The following is a 9,950-nucleotide window of genomic DNA, read 5'->3' on the forward strand; positions in this document are numbered from 1 at the left end:
GGCAACATGTGGAACCTATCGGTCCAGGTTTATCCATTCAGCTGCTTAAGGAAAAATCTGGTTACTTTGTTAAATTTGGTTTTTAATAGGAAAAATTACATTGATGGAGGCTGATTCAGCACTCTTCAGAAGCCAAGGAGTTTATGAGCCTGAGTTTATTTTGTGTCACAAGAGCCAGTAGGAAAACAGCTGAAGGGGAGCAGCCAAGGATCAGTTCTTCCTTGAAAATTTCACATATGTCTTTCCCCCCACATGGAGTGATGAGTGAGGGAGCCAAGTGGCATGGCTGAAATGCAAACAGCAAACTTGGAACCAGGGTGTTGGTTTTGGATCATGTCTGGAAATAACAGTCCGAGCACAGCGAGATTCTTGTGGCATGTTGCATGGTTCTGTGGGAGAGAAAGGAAAGGAATAAGAAAGTGACAAACATTATGGACAAATGGTCTGTTGGACCAGGGTCAGAGGGCATGGGTTCAAATCTTGGTTTATCCCTAGCTACTCCCATATTTTTGGGCCCCGGAAGATACTGGAAGAAAAGATTGAGATTTATGTAATGAGCACAATAGAACAATGTTGTTGCCAATTTCCCCGAGTTTCCTTTTTCTCTTTGAGCTTTCCTCTCAGCAACCAGCAATTTCTATTAATTAAAGAGTTACATTGCACACCCACCCACCTCCAATGCCTTGATTTTTTGGCATTGTACAGATTGATAGGTGTAGTTCACTCTAGGCACTTTGACACCTGATGTTTGAATTGTACTATGTTTGACAACAGACGTTCCTTGCTTGGGCTTCAATAGCTTTGACACTACCACCAGGAGGTCAGGCATGCATTTTTGTGACAGAGTTTTGGAAATTTCCTTTTTTCAAGCCTTTGTGCTCTGAAAGATCATCTTTGAATGTCCATGCAAGGAACCTGTGTGAGCCAATGCAGGCAGGACGCAGGAACAACCACAAAACCATGGATTAAAGGCAAAGAACAAATTTAATCTCAATACCTCATGGATCGGGGAACCTCTGAAGCAGCACCCGGGCAGAGGCATGCAAGCAGGGGACGCAGGCACCGCGGAGCAAGAGAGAGTCCTTATTAGCAAGAGAGTCCTTATTAGCAAGAGAGTCCTTGTTAGCAAGGGAGTGAGAGAGCGAGAGAGCTCCCACTTGCTGTTTGGGCCTGTATTTCAAGGATTCCGGCAGGCAGAGTTTTCCGCTGTGCTTTGACCTCTTCAACAGCAGGGCAGGAATCTTGGGCGTGTTCGATAAGGTGCCCCTGAGTCCATCCCAGGCCTGTGTTATCTAAGTGCAGATATTCTACTTGTTGAGCACACAAAACTAAACAACAATTAGTGTGATATCTGTGTTTTCCAGCACCCCACGGGCGTGTCACTTGAGCGTGTTTATAGTCCTCCTCGCCAATCTTCTGTTATTTTCCCACAGCACCACTAGAGGCATTGACATCTTGCTGTGGCCACCCAACACTAGGAGAGTCCAGCAGCTCTGAGGGCCTACCTTGTTGTCAGTCTTACTGCTACATCCTTCCTTGTTTACTTCTACTGACCTGTGGACTTCTTCTGACCACCAGGATGGGTAACAGTACCCCACGCACCAATTACTGAGGAAGATGGGCTCGTTTGGAAAACTATTGCTGCTAATGCACATCTATCATTATTTTGTGCTTAGATCACATGTCACTGGAGTCCAGCTGAATGGTGTGGCAGGGCAATTCCTACCTTGGTACAGAGAAGCTCCAGAACTGGGGTGTTTCAGCCCTTACCAACACTTTGGTTAGTTATTGCTTCTGAAAAGATTTTCCACTTCTTCCAGCATTGCATCACTGTCCCTTCCCCATGCTCCTTCCTAGATAATAACATGGCTGTCTGTTGGGAAAGCAATTACATAAGTCCCTTTTGCTCATTTTAAGTTGTTGGATCTTGGGCTGCAGTGATTCACCCTCACAACACCCTGGGAAGGGAATCCAGTGTCACTCTCTCCAATTTACTGATGGAGAAACTGAGGTGTGGAAAGGTGAAGGATTTTCTCAGGGTCCAGCAGTGGGTTAGCTGCAGCAGAGCTGGTGTCAGAGCGCTCACCCCAGCTCCTTGGGCTTGCGACTGTCTAGAGTTTTCCAAGCACTAGCTTTGATGCTGATATTACCACCATCTTCTGACTTTAACCTGGGACCCTAGACTTCTCCCCTCCTTTCACCAGTCATGAGGAAATTTCTGTATCCTCAACTCGTAGCCACAGGGGCACAGATGCTGCAGACAGGAGACATGTACCTGCCTATATGGAGAACATCACACCTCCCCATGTCTCTTGTTCCTCAACTGGCTCTCTCTGGTCTTATGGCCCTGTCCCCACTACCAGGGAAAGAACAGGATCCAGGACCCAGTCTAGATAAATCTCAATAAAGCTACACCACAGAACACAGCATCTGCACACTGGTGGTTCAACAAATGGCAAAACAACCCACAGGCCTTAGCTTAGGAATTGCCAAAATTAAAAAAAACCAAACCAACACAGAGCTTCATTTCTGGGTGTGATGGCTTTGAAACAAAATCAGAGTGAAAAGGACAGAGTGGAGTATAAAGGAGATGAGAGTGTGGAAGAAAGCAAGGCAGAGGAACATCTGTGGATCCTTCATGGCCCAGGTGATGCACAGCAAGAGGGCAAGGGGAAAGAGAGGGAGAGAGGGTTACAAATGGCTGTCCTGAGTGCTGGTTGGCAAACCCCAGCTGCAGCGAGCATGCATGGGGATGTTGGAGCGCTCGCTGTAGTTCAGACCCCATTGATGCTGGTGATACCAGACTGGGCCTGGGCACAAAGTAATGAGGGAAATTTCCTGTCCCTGTAATTATGTTTGGACTTGAGTGTTTCCCTGCATTTGATTCCTCACACATTGCTTGCTTAACCACATTCCTCACTGCTCCTTGGGCTGGCTACAGTTTCTGTACGAAATAAATGCCCATTCACCACTGCACTAAAAAGCTCTGCTTTTTTAGCAGGAAAGTTGGTCGTTAAATAAGGGAAAGAGGAAAAGCCAGGCATCTGTGGCTTTGCAGAGGAGGTGAGGGAAAAAATCCAGGAAATGGGTTCCCTCAGTCCTGCAAAATTCAGCCCTGCTGCTCCATGTCAAGCCCTGGTGAGTCAAAGAACCTGGGGAATTCTTTCTACTCACTTGACAGAAACCAGATGCCATGAGTGGCCTTCTGTTAGCAGCTCTCACCCCATATGGTACAGACTGAGACAGCTTTCATGGAGGCTTTCCCATAGAACAGGCCTAGGATGATACAGAATGCTGATGAGGACAAAAAGGCAGCAAGGGTTGGTTCCTGCAAGGCTCAGTGAAAGTCATGGCAGTCTGGTGAAGTTCCCATGGACTGGAAAAGGGGAAACATAACCCCCATTTTCAAAAAGGGAAAAAAGGAAGACCCGGGGAACTACAGGCCAGTCAGTCTCACCTCTGTGCCTGGCAAGATCATGGAGCAGGTCCTCCTGGAACCTCTGCTAAGGCACATGGGAAATAAGGAGGTGATTGGTGACAGCCAACATGGCTTCACCAAGGGCAAGTCATACCTGACAAATATGGTGGCTTTCTACAATGGTGCTACAGCATTGGTAGATAAGGGGAAAGCAACAGATGTCATCTACTTGGACTTATGCAAAGCGTTTGACACTGTCCTGACATGACATCCTGGTCTCTAAATTGGAAAGACACAGTTTTGATGGATGGACCACTCGATGGATCAGGAAGTGGCTAGATGGCCGCACTCAAAGGGTTGAGGTCAATGGCTCAATGTCCAAGTGGAAGCCAGTGATGAGTGGTGTTCCTCAGGGGTTAGTACAGGGACCAGTGCTGTTTAACATCTTCGTTGGAGACATGGACAGTGGGAGAGAGTGCACCCTCAGTGAGTTTGCTGACAACACCAAGCTGTGTGGTGCGGTCGACACGCTGGAGGGAAGGGATACCATCCAGAGGGACCTGGACAGGCTTGAGAGGTGGGCCCGTGCAAACCTCATGAAGTTCAACCAAGCTAAGTGCAAGGTTGCAAGGTCTTGCAGCTGGGTCATGGCAATCTCAGGCACAAATACAGGTTGGGCGGAGAATGGCTGGAGAGCAGCCCTGAGGACAAGGACGTGGGAGTGTTGGTGGATGAGAAGCTCAACATGAGCCAACAATGTGCGCTCGCAGCCCAGAAAGCCAACCGCATCCTGGGCTGCATCAAAAGAAGTGTGGCCAGCAGGTCGAAGGAGGTGATTCTACCCCTCTACTCTGCTCTCGTGAGACCCCACACCTGGAGTACTGCGTCCAGCTTTGGAGTCCTCAACACAGGAAGGACATGGGCCTGTTGGAGAGGGTCCAGAGGAGGGCCACGAAGATGATCAGAGGGCTGGAGCATCTCTCCTATGAAGACAGGCTGAGAGAGTTAGGGTTGTTCAGCCTGGAGAAGAGAAGGCTCCGGGAAGACCTTATAGCAGCCTTTCAGTACCTGAAGGGGGCCTACAGGATAGATGGGGAGGGACTCTTTATGAGGGAGTGTAGCAATAGGACAAGGGGTAAAGTTTTTAAACTGAAAGAGGGAAGATTTATATTAGATATTGGGAATAAATTCTTTACTGTGAGGGTGGTGAGGCACTGGAACAGGTTGTCCAGGGGAAGTTGTGGCTGCCCCATCCCTGGAGGTGTTCAAGGCCATGCTGGATGGGGCTTTGAGCAACCTGGTCTAGTGGGAGGTGTCCCTGCCCATGGCAGGGGGTTGGAACTTGATGATCTTTAAGCCCCTTTGAACACGAACCATTCTATGATTCTATGTTTCTGTGGTCTCCTCGTCAAGGTCCTATGATGGGGACACACTGATGATCTCTCATGGCTTTTCTTCACAGCTTTCATGGGGACTGAGCTGGAAATGCTCTCCCAAAGCCCTGGTAAGGGGAGACAAAATGGAATGATACACAAGAGTTTGGACCTACACACAGCTTTTCATGGAGAGGTCTGGTCTTGCTTTGTGGTACCAGCTTCAACTGGACACTTGCTAGAATGAAGAGGTGCCTTGGCCTCAACCTGCAGTGCACATGTGGGGGATCAAACCTTCCTGCCCCATGCTTTTGCTGCAAAAGCACCTGCAGTCTCTGGCTTAGCACAGGAGCACTCATCACTTTGCCATCCTGCAGGAGCTTGGGAGGGAAAGCAAGCTGAAAGCAGGGTACTGTGATTCCACAAATGGGTTAAGACACTAGTCTGTGCATTTATCTTTTAGGACCTCAGCTGAAGCTGGGCAGATGTGGTCCTGTTTTAGGTGGTATGTAATGAAAACTGCAGGGGTTTGGGCAGGATATCTTTGACATGTTTAATTCCTCCTTCTGAAACTCTTGAATCTTTTGCTCACCGATGTGAGCAATAAAGAAAATTAAGAAAACCATCCACTGTGTCTCAGGCTGAAAAGGAGGAAAAAAGAAAAAAAAGTTGGGCTTGAAGAGTGGGTGGAAGGGGTGTAGTTACCCAGGAGGTGTGTCAGGCATTGCTGAACTTATTTATAAGGAAAGGCAGGTCTGCTAGGGAAGAAACCTTGCTGAGGCTTTGTCAACTGCTGCTTTTTCCCTGATGCTGCTTGAAGGGCACATATGCTGCAATGGGGAGGCAAAAGGATGCTCTTGCTACTATTGAGGACCACCTGAGGATCAGAAACAAATTAGTCTGGCAAGCACTGGCTGAGTGCCTGGGGATGCTGATCCTGGTGGTGAGTCTATGCTGTGGTGTGGGGATGTTCTCTAACCCCTCAATGTGAGGGGAAATTGTCCCCATGAAGGGGCTGCACTGCTGCCAGATTTTGCACTGGGGATGAGCTCTATTCCAGTGCAACCTGTTGCATGGACACTAGAGGAGGAGACCTTATCCACAGGTGAAAAATTCATTCAAGTTGCCACAGTGTGAGCTTTGGCATTGCTGGCAAAGGGTGTGCTCTGCAGAACTTGTTGGGTGTTTGGGTTCTGTGAAGTGCAGGGGCAAGATAGTCTCTGTGTAAGCAGCAAATGTTTTGCTAGAGATCATGCAACTTTCTCTCTCTCTGCCCTAGAATATTTTCTTGGAACTGAAATACTGTAAAAGTTATCAGCCTGGGAAGTGAAAGCTTTTTCCTCGCCTTGCTTTATTTTCTTTGTATATCCTGTGGAGAAGAAGTAGCTAGAATGTAAACTGTTACCATGGTATTTTTTGCTGTTGGCTGCAGGTTCCCCAGAGTTTTATCAGTGGGACTGCACAGCATTGCAACAGCCTGTGCCAGCAGCTGATCGGGAGCTTGTGCTTGTCATGTGTGTGGCAGCGCTGAGCTGTCACTTGATGTGTTCTTAAGTGGTGAATGGCAACAAAACTCTTCTGCCTATTTTAGTGCTCAGTTTCCAAAGGGATAAGATATAAGTGGGGTGGCTATCTGTATAAGTGAATTAGTTTGCAGATGTTTTGAGTGGCCTTGGCTTGCTTTGAAGTCAAAGGCAGATATGAAGTGCTAGGACAGTTGTGTATGAGCCATGGGGAGCAAATACCTGTGTAGCAAAACTGAGGGATATCTGGCTTTGAGCATCTGTATCCAAAAATGTAGGACTACCCAATGGGCCACAGGTCTGGTGCATTGATTTTGTAGCAGAAATGAGTTCGTGTTTGCAGGTGAAAGTTTCTCTGAAGTGGTGTAAAGCCAGCGATCCGATATGTTTTAGTGGAGTGACTCTGGGTTTACACCTCATTGTAACTGGTGTCAGGACTGTTTGGGGACAAATCTAATAGTTGGAGGAGCTGAAAGCAGAGGAAAGCTTGATGAAGCTGCACATGCTTCTGGGGACAACACAAAAGGACTGACACATTATTTTATGCTTTCATAAAGAAGTTTATTTTTTGATGAGGAAGAGGAAGCTGTTGGGTCTTGCATGGAAGGCTAGGGGGCTCAGCTGAGTCCCCCTAAAATACTACCACTCTTAAAAGAAAGTAGCTTCGCACAGTGCAATGGCTTTATCGTCAGTGACCCAGCTTTGGTGATTTGCAAACAAGCCCTGTTGACTTTTCAGGGAAGGATCATTTGGGATTAAGATGGGTAGAAGCTGATAGGAAAGTGATTAACAGGTAGAAAGTTGTTGTCTATGAATCACTGTTGTTGATGCAGTTAGTCTTGGTATTGAAGCAAGGTAAGACTTGTAAGGAGGAATAATGTCTCCTGCTAGTCAAGTTAATATTGCTGGAGACACAAGGCAAGCCTTTAGCCATGTGTATCTGAGCTTTTGGAAGGGCTTATGATCCAAAAAATGTTATTTCTTCTGACTGTATTAGTTGGTACAACAGAGATTGCTTTTCCCTACAGCCTTGCCTCTCTGGGGCAGAGATGAGCTGGGATGTGCTCAGAGCCTGAGGAAAAATTTGGTTCAAAATCATAACCAGCCTCAAAACTGAGGGTGGTAGTGGGTATCCATCAGCCAGGCTGGATTCTGTGCTGGCAAAAGTGGGCAACACATGCCTTGTCCTTAGGAGTGCAACACCTGCTGTGTTTTGTAAGTGTGTGTGTAAGTGTACAAGCAGATTCCCTCACCTTGTTCAGGAATTCCTGAGCTGGTGTCTGGGGGCAAAGAATATGCTGGTTTTACTGATACAGTCAACTCTATCTCATAGGTCTTGTAAAAGTCACCTAGCATCTCTTGCAGTAACTATGCAGTGGATGGAGGGCTGTGGGTACTGTGTCCATGTGGGAGAAGATGGAGAGGGTTGGTGGGAGAAATGGGGAAGTCCCAAACATGGTGAATGCTCCATGTTGTTGTCGGCAGGCAAAAACAGGATATACAGAGAGGGAAATGGGTTCCAGGGCAGCAAGCCAGCAATATTGCTCTGCTGGGCATCAATCACTTTCTGCCTTGGAGCTGTCCCAGTCTATTCTTCTGTTAATGATGTGATGCTTACAGATCTTATTTATTGTATTTTTAAAACCAAATATTTTTTTTTTGCTCCTTGCCACCTGGTTTCCACTGCATCTTTTTATTATATCATCTGCCTGAAACAGAAAGGGCCTTGAAGATGATTTTCTTCCCCTCTCAGATGGGTAGCAGTTTGAATTGGATAATCCCAGGAGAGATCCTCATTCTGCCTAGAACAAAACTGACCATTTGTACCTTGCAAAAGTCCCTGTTACCCATCCTGCCAGCAGGCTGAGCTAGGCTGGAACATAGGAAGTTCCATTCAAATATGAGGAGAAACTTCTTTACGGTGAGGGTGACAGAGCACTGGAACAGGCTGCCCAGGGAGGTCATGGAGTCCCCTACTCTGGAGATTTTCAAGACCCGCCTTGATGCAGTCCTGAGTAATGTGCTCTGGGCAATCCTGCTTCAGCAGGGGAGTTGGACTAGATGATCTCTAGAGGTCCCTTCCAACTCTGACAATTCCGTGATTCCATGTGAATGCATTTAGCTGCATTTTAGCCTAGTAAATAGCTGTCATGGGCTTCAGACACTAAGATATGAGGAAAAAAACTGGAATTCATGAAATTCTCTTCACATGAGATGGAGTTTACTGAACGCAAATATGTCTAGAACAGGACGATATTAGGGATGGATTTAAGGTTTGATATTGTCCACACTGAAATCAGTTTCCTGAGCCAAAGGGAGTGAGACTGTTTGAAGTTTGCCCCTTACTTTAAATTTCACTGTGTAATGTAAAACTTGTCCCACTGTGGATATTGGCACAGCTTCAGCTTCTTTCCTCCTCCCTTTCACTTGCATAAGGACTGCAGTGCTCTCAAACTCTTCTAGAGCAAAGCAATTTCAGACCCCTGAAAAGTTTCCTTGGCTGTAAGAATTAACCTAGTGGTTGATTTTATTTTTCTTATTTTTTTAAAGGAGCTTGTAAAGGTAGTGAATGTTAAAACAAAATAGTGAAATAGTGCCGCCTCTTTTTTTTTTTTTTTAAGATAAGAAAAATAATACAACTACAGCAGCCAAGCCCTGAATAGTGCAAAGGCGAGGTGCTCTCTACTTGCAAACTGCTATTGCTGCATACAGCACCTTGCACAATGTAGTTTCAGTCTGCAGGTAGTGTCCTTTCTGTTACAAGAATAGTAATGCTGATTTTACCTTCCCTTTGATAATTAAGATAACTTTTTTCCCCACTTTGAAATGCCCTTTCTGAGTGGTACTTTAGGTTTGAACTTTATACCTATGTCAGAAGCACTGCTTGCTGACAATAGTTAAGCAATGAAAACACTGAAAGTATTTTCCCAGTTGCTTGCTGTTTGTGTTATTACTGTAGCAACTCACTAAATCCAGACTTTCAGCAGCAGGCCTCCATGCCTCCCTTAAAGGCTTGATCTGTTTGCCTTGCTCTGCTGGCTGTAAATACCAAAGCCGGCTCTGTTTGGTTTTTACATTTGCAGGAGAAGTAACTTGCTGTTTATAACTGATTTCCAAGTTGGACTTACTGTGATTCACTGCTGTAGAGGCACAAAGAAAGAATAAAACAATTCCTAATTGCTTTTCAATCAGGGCTGTCTTGACTTTGTGGCCAGGTGGGAGCTTTTTGGGGTATGAGTGTGCTGCAGAAACCAAAATGGCAAAGTGGTTGGGATGATCAAGGTGAAGGGAGCCTCATTTAACTGTTGGCAGTGCAGAGCCTAAAGTCTCTGCTCATCCTGCAGCTATCCAGGGTGGCATGGCAGTTCCCACAGTTGCTGTTTGATTTGTGCCAATTTGCTTGAACTCAGTTTGTTGCATTTGGAGAATGTGTTTGTTTGTGTTTTTTTTTTTCCTTTCAACTTTTTAATGCTTTGCTAGGGCTGGAAATCTTTGCTGTAAGCATGTGGAATGCTGCCGATCCTTCCATGCAAACAGTCTGTGCTGCTGGGTGCAGAGGCATGGGAAATAGCACCGCTGCTGCTCTCCCTCACCTCTTCTACCAGAATAAGTTGAAGTTCTTTGTTAAGTCTCCCT

Source organism: Numenius arquata, chromosome W, assembly GCF_964106895.1.
Source record: "Numenius arquata chromosome W, bNumArq3.hap1.1, whole genome shotgun sequence".
Classification (NCBI taxonomy): Eukaryota; Metazoa; Chordata; class Aves; order Charadriiformes; family Scolopacidae; genus Numenius; species Numenius arquata.